The sequence below is a fragment of the Elgaria multicarinata genome, chromosome 14 (assembly GCF_023053635.1).
Source record: "Elgaria multicarinata webbii isolate HBS135686 ecotype San Diego chromosome 14, rElgMul1.1.pri, whole genome shotgun sequence".
In the NCBI taxonomy this organism is placed as follows: domain Eukaryota; kingdom Metazoa; phylum Chordata; class Lepidosauria; order Squamata; family Anguidae; genus Elgaria; species Elgaria multicarinata.
The window spans coordinates 19,785,373-19,792,303 of record NC_086184.1 but is presented as its reverse complement, the minus strand read 5'-3'; the positions used below and the strand labels follow the sequence as shown (position 1 = coordinate 19,792,303).

At 40.3% G+C, this 6,931-nt stretch overlaps 1 non-coding gene across 1 annotated transcript; it reads left to right on the top strand.

Annotated features, from left to right (window-relative positions):
* The first annotated feature begins 5,690 nt into the window (after window positions 1-5,690).
* Window positions 5,691-5,759, top strand: TRNAG-UCC (transfer RNA glycine (anticodon UCC)). The gene has a single exon. It is a non-coding gene; the product is annotated as a tRNA-Gly (tRNA).
* The last annotated feature ends 1,172 nt before the right edge of the window (window positions 5,760-6,931 follow it).

The window sequence follows — 6,931 nt, the reverse complement described above, 5'->3', positions numbered from 1 at the left end:
GTTTCCCATCAGCTCTCGAACAATTCATGCAAAATAGCTCAGTGTGCCTGATCATTGTTATGAAGAATTTCTCAAGTTCCATCTGCTGCCCTGTGCCAGTGAAGAAGTATTCCATTGTCCAGCCTTCCGCACAAATAAACACCTTTGGGGCTCATCTGCCCCAAACAGGGTATTCCACTGTGAAAGTGGTATGAAAGCGGTATATAAAAGGCAGGAGCCACACTTCTGTTTCATAGCAGTATTGAAGTGCACTGTAGAACTTACACTGCTCCCAGTCTGTTGGATGGCCTGCAGGAGGAGATTTGTAAACTTGGCAGTCTTTTAGCACTTAAAAAAGCAATAAAGACTGCTCTATTCCAGCAGGCCTATCCTTTAGAATGGTTTTAAGATGTTTTAATAATGTATGCTATGTTTTTAATTAGTTTTAATGTGTTTTATTTTCACTGTTATTCCCTGCCTGGATCTAAGTGGAGAGGCAGGTAAGAAATATATTATTATTATTATTATTATTATTATTATTATTATTATTATTATTATTATTGCTTTATAGTGGTACTCACATGCACTGACAACTGTTGGGGCCCATGACACATCTACACCAAGCAGGATATAGCGCTATGAAAGCGGTATATGGTATGTATCAATGGGCCCCAACAGTTGTCAGTGCACTTCAATTCCGTTATAAAGCAGTGTGGCTCCTGCCTTTTATATACTGCTTTCATACCTCTTTCATAGTGGAATATCCTTCTTGGTGATGAGCCCCCAAAATGGCAAGTGATGGGGGAAGTGGCAAACAGGCCCAGTGTCAGCAGCTTGGCTGGCATGACCATGTTTAAAAACACTTCATTGTTTACCGATGCTCATTTTTATTATTCTTTTATTTAAAATATATAGTATGGTGCTTATTCCCAAGTAAGTGTGTTTAACATCAGGACAGGAATATCAGAAATGTAGAAGCAGTTGTAAAGCATGAAATGGTGGTCAGGGGTAAGAAGAGAAATGTCATTTGTGTGTTCACAAGTTCAGTTATTTATTTATTTATTAAAAACATTTGTATCCTGCCATATTTCACTGAGATCCCAGGGTGGCATACAAATAAAATGATACAAACAATATAAAACAATAAATATATACAGCTAAAAACAAGGAAAGGAAAGGAACCTCTCGTGCAAGCACTGAGTCATTACTGACTCTTGGAGGGACACCAGCTTCCGCTGACATTTTCTTGGCAGGCCTTTTAGCAGGGTGGTTTGCCGTTGCATTCCCTGGCCATTGTTACCTTTCCCCCAGCTAACTGGGTAATCAAGGTAAAACCAGCATAGAATTTAAAGGCAGTAAAAACCAATTAAAACAATGTGCAAGTTTGGGGAATTTAGCCATCAAAGGCTTTGTTTGAAAGCCATGTCTTAACTTGGCACCAAAATGAATCCAGGGCCAGCACCATTCAGGCCTCCAAGGGGAGGGCATTCTGCAGCCGGGGTACCACAGCAGAGAAAGCCCTCTGCCACATCCCACAATAACATAGGTCTCACATTGGTGGGATGCAGAGGAAGGCTTCTCCAACAGATCTCAAGTTTTGGGCAGACATATATAGGGAGAGGTGCACCCTCAAGTAATGCACATCTAAAATGACCTTGCTAGACAATTTTCATTTACAAGCCCAACAAAACCCCAACAAATCTCAAATGAATATTACTGTTTATTTAAAACGCAACCCTGAACATGTTTAGGTAGGAAAATGTCCTACTGCTCTCAGCATTCCCCAGCAGGCAGTTGTAGAGCTGTTTTTCTTCATAATCATCATCATCATCATCATCATCATCATCATCATCATCATCATCATCCAACAATTTATTTCTTGCCCGCCTCTCCATTTTGATCGAGGCGGGGAACAACGATAAACGATAAAATACATAATACTCAATTAAAACATAATATACATTGTTAAAAACATCCTAAAAAATACCCTAAAAACATTTTTAAAACATCTTAAAATTCCACTGGATAGGCCTGCTGGAAGAGATCAGTCTGTATAGCTTTCTTGAATGTAATAAATAAATAAATAAATAGGGCTTTAAAGGGTTTAATACTTTATACTTTGCTCAGAAATTAATTGGCAGCCAGTGAAGAGATTTTGAAACATACATCGGACTGCAGACTTATTTAATATATTTTAAGATCATGGTTTTACCAAGGAGGATTACAACATGAAAAGAGTAAAATTCAATATCAAATGATAAAATCACTTTAAATTTAAACTATTTTAAAATAACCCAGTTAAAATAATACAATTCCAAATACCTGACAGCAGAAAATACCATTAAATTAAATTAAAAACCAGAGAGAACTTACACTATTGCTTACACTAATCCTAGTAAATTGTTGCTTATGTTAGTGCTAGTATACATAGCAAGCCCATTTGATTCTGCTCAGTGAATGTCAAGAGTTGGTAAGCAGTCAAGAAAGACTTGTGTTGAAGAAAGGGCTGGAAATAAGAAACCAGAGAGGGACAAGGCAGGGACAAAAGAGGCTGAGCTAAAAGCATGAATTTTGGAAGCTCCATTGACAATATACTAGGACTGTTTCTGCATCAGACTTTTTTCTCAGGATCATCCCTGTGCATCCAAAATGACACACAGGAGATCCCGGAAGCAGGCAGGGATGATCCCTCAATTTTCCTGGGATAACCCTTAGGTGTAGAAAGGGCCTAGGATGAGCTAAAATGGCTTAATTGCCAGGTCTTGGGTAAAGACATGTTAAGTCTAGTTTTAGATGGAAGCACTTTCCATAATATTTTCATATCCTAATTGTTCTTACTGGCTATTTCCTAAAACTATTTTAAAATTTCTTTCTCCATAAAAATATTTTGGGTTTAACCTTGGGCCTTATCTACACCAAGCACTGTGAAAGTGGTATGAAAGTGGTATATAAAAGGCAGGTATATGAAGGGGTATATAAAAGTGGCCACAACTGCTTTATAGTGGTATTGAAGTGCACTGACAACTGTTGGGGCCAATTGACACATAACATATACTGCTTTCATAACACTTTCTTAGTGCGATATCCTGCTTTGTTTTGATTAGGCCTTGGTCTGGTACCTTGATTTTCACCCAACTCTATATTGGCTTAAAAAATGCGTTGGCAGAGTCAGTTAAAAAGGCTGTTTCAGTGGAGGTAGCTAGGAAATAATGACTTCCTCTTGGTGGCAGAAGTGAAGTGTAAAAGAGAAGGGCAAAGAGGGGCTGTGTTACCTGCCACAGTGAGGAATGAAGGTCTGAAGGTCCTGTAGCTGTTGAAGGTTTACACTCAAGCCCAGGACACTGGAAAATCACTGTTCTGCCTTGCATGGAGAGCCTCCATGAATACAGGGCCTTTCATCTTCAGAACATCAGGCCCCACCAGTACAATGCAAAAAATACAATGAAGGAAATGTGTGGTACAGAGTGTCTGAATAGGATTATTGTATGGCAGTGAATTCCACAAAAATGGACATGTACATTGACTTTCATGGAGATGGGTGCCCCTGTATTGGAAGACTTGTGAACTGAAAAGTGGCATAATCCACTTAGAAGTGGCATAATCCACTTTCTAAGATCCACTTAGAAGGCCGGGAAATGGATTACTTTTTACCTTCTTTGATATGAATAGTAAGCTAATTAGTTTCAGTAGCAAGCTTTTGCATGTTTATTTCCTTTTTGATAAAAAGCTGATGCAGCGGTCATTAGCATCTTAGAATACGCTCAGCTTAATATGCAAGGCACACAGACATTAACATCGTAATTATGCTAGAACAAACAGGAAACAAAATACCTAAATGCATTTAACTGATTGAATAATTCCATCTCTTATGTTGTCCCTCCGTCTCTAGCAGATGGTTGCATATTTGCTAGCGTGCACCATATTTGCAAATGTATCCATGCATTGTGATGCTGGCATAGATGTTTGCTTTATTCCTCACACAGCATTTATATGGAAATGTGACCCTGGAAAAACAATAGTCAGAAAGGGTGTCTGCTATGTTAATAATAATTGGAATATTGGTGATTGTGTTGTATTTAGGGTTTTACTAGGTGCTGTAATAAAATAATAAGTTACTAAGGTAATGAAATAAGAGGTAACGGAATAACCTTTTATAAAAACAAGTTCTGGGGTGAAAATATGGATAACTTTTGCATTTGCACAGAATTTGCCATCCACAAGAGCAGAATCCAATGAGGTGCTTATGTCCCCCACTGATTCCTTTATGCCCCACTGATTAACTTTTACAAGTGGTGGGTCCTGATGATTCCACCCACCATCTATACAAAGGGCATTTAGCACTTTCTATGGGAAATCTCCAAATGAGCAGAAACTCTCATTTCTGGAAGGACCTCTTTTCTCCCAGAAGCAAGCATTTTTACTCATTTGGGGTTGTGCCAAAGTCTAAATCACCACTGCATAAGTGCTGGAGGCCTCTTGAACATCAGTACTGGCTGGGAGTCAGTGGATTGGCAGATTCTGCCCTAACAAGAGCACTGTAGATGTCCTAAACCAGCTTTCGCCAATCTGGTGCTCTCCAGATGTTTTGGTCCATAACTTTCAGCATTCCTGACCATTGGTCATGACTCATTCTGTCTAGGGGTGATGGAGAGCACCAGGTTTATTATTTATTTATTTATTAAATTTATATACTGCCCCATAGCCAAAGCTCTTTGGGCGGTTTACAAAAGTTAAAAAACAGTGAACATTTAAAACTATACAAAATTTAAAACCAAAAACATAAAAACAACAGTATAAAAACAACGGCATCCATTTAAAAACAACAGTTCTGGGATCTGTTAAAAACTATCAAACTTAGTGTTGTTAAATGCTGTTAAATGCCTGCGGGAAGAGAAAAGACTTGACCTGGCATGGAAAAGATAACAGTGTTGGTGCCAGGGAAGCCTCATCGGGAAGATCATTCCATAATTTTGGGGGGCCACCACTGAAAAGGCCTTCTCCCTGGTTGCCATTCTCCAAGTTTCCCTCAGAGTAGGCACTCGGAGGAGGACCTTAGATGTTGAGCTCAGTGTACAGGTAGGTTCATGTCAGGAGAGGTGTTCCATCAGGTATTGTGGTCCCAAGCTGTGTTGGGAATGATTATGCTAAAGTATTCTGAGAGTTTGTGTTCTGCCCCGTCTCTTGAGGCAGTGCCAGAAGGAAAATACAGTACCAATCTAGAGATGCACAGAATCTCCCAAACAAACTTTGGAAGACTTATCAAAACAATTCTTGGCTTTTGATAGAGCAGAGAAGTTTTTCTTCTGGGATCCATCGTTTTGCCTGAAATTTGGGTGGCAGTTCTATCGCCTACACAGACACTTTAAAACAAAATAGAAGGAAATTATTCAATAGATTTGGAACCTTAAACACTCCAGATCCGAGCACCTTCCTGAAAATCTATTTTGTTCTTCAGCAGGTTCATTTAATAGCTAAACTAACACCAGCATAACAATTAAGATAAGTGCCTTATTGGATTGCCGTACAATCATAGCCATTAAGAATGTGCTCAACATAACTACCTAGTTTTGTGGTTAAATATATTGGATCAGCAGGTGCACTTTAAGACAGATATATTTGTTCCTAATAGTTCTGTCTTACATGCTGTTGAGTGAATTGTAATTTCTGTCACCACTTCTTTTTCTCCCTTTCACAAGTGTGTCAGGGGAGGGGCCATGGCTCAGTGGTAGAGCACCTGCTTTCCATGCAGAAGGTCCTGGGTTCAATCCCCAGTATCTGCAGAAGGGCTGGAAAAAATCTTGTCCAAAACCCTGGACAGCCATTGCTACCAGTCAGTGTTTACAGTACTGAGATAAATGGACTGAATCAGTATAATGCACTTTCCTATGTTGGCTTCAATTAGGGATGTTCTGAATGTGATCCTTGTTTCAGCTCAGTTTTCTGCTTTTCTCTTTCATTCTCTAGGATATCCAAGTATCTTGGGGCATGGCTAGATGAGGGGAATGATCTCACAATATGATGATCACGAGATACTCCCTCTCAGTCTACATGTGGCATGTGACATCCCGGGAGAAAGAGGATGTCGCAACTGCCATTTTTTGGGGTGGGTGGGGGTGGGGGGTTTGAATCAAAGAAGAGTGCAGTAAGCCCCTGCCAAAGGAAGTGAGACAGGTGGCTACCAGGAGGAGGGCCTTCTCTGCTGTGGCACCCCGGTTGTGGAATGAGCTCCCCAGAGAGGTCCGCCTGGCGCCTACACTGTACTCCTTTCGTCGCCAGCCAAAGACCTTTTTATTCTCTCAGTATTTTAACACTTAATTTTAACTTAAATTTAAATTTTACTGTTCTAACTCTGAATTTTAATTTTATATCAATTTTGCTGCGTGGTTTTATCCTGGTTGTGCTTTTTATATTGTATTTTGTATTTGTAATTTTAACGTGTTGGTTGTTTTATTATGGTTTTAATTTTTGTGAACCGCCCAGAGAGCTTCGGCTATTGGGCGGTATAAAAATGTAATAAATAAATAAATAAATAAATACTCCCTCACCCCCTGCCCCACCCCTGATGGGCACCCTGAGGTGCTCCTGAGGAGCTCTGTGGCCCATGCCTGGTTCCTGGCTCCTCGCAGTTACTCATGAGGAGCCGGAATGAAACCAGGACAGCTGGCCAAACGTCTTGCAGTCTCGGGATCATCCCGAGACTGTGGGAAAAGTCAGGATAGAAGCGTAGAGCAATATCCCAGGAAAAGGGAGGGATGATCCCTCCCTGCTCCCGGGATCCCCTGTGTGTGATGTGGATGCACAGGGACGGTCCTGGGACGATCCCTGGGATATCACCCCATCTAGCCATGCCCTTGGTTATTCTTGCTTTTCTCAATAGCCTTGTGTCCCCCCTCCCCTCAGAGTACACACATTAAAAAAATTGTGTAGACTGATACTTACATTCATTATAGCA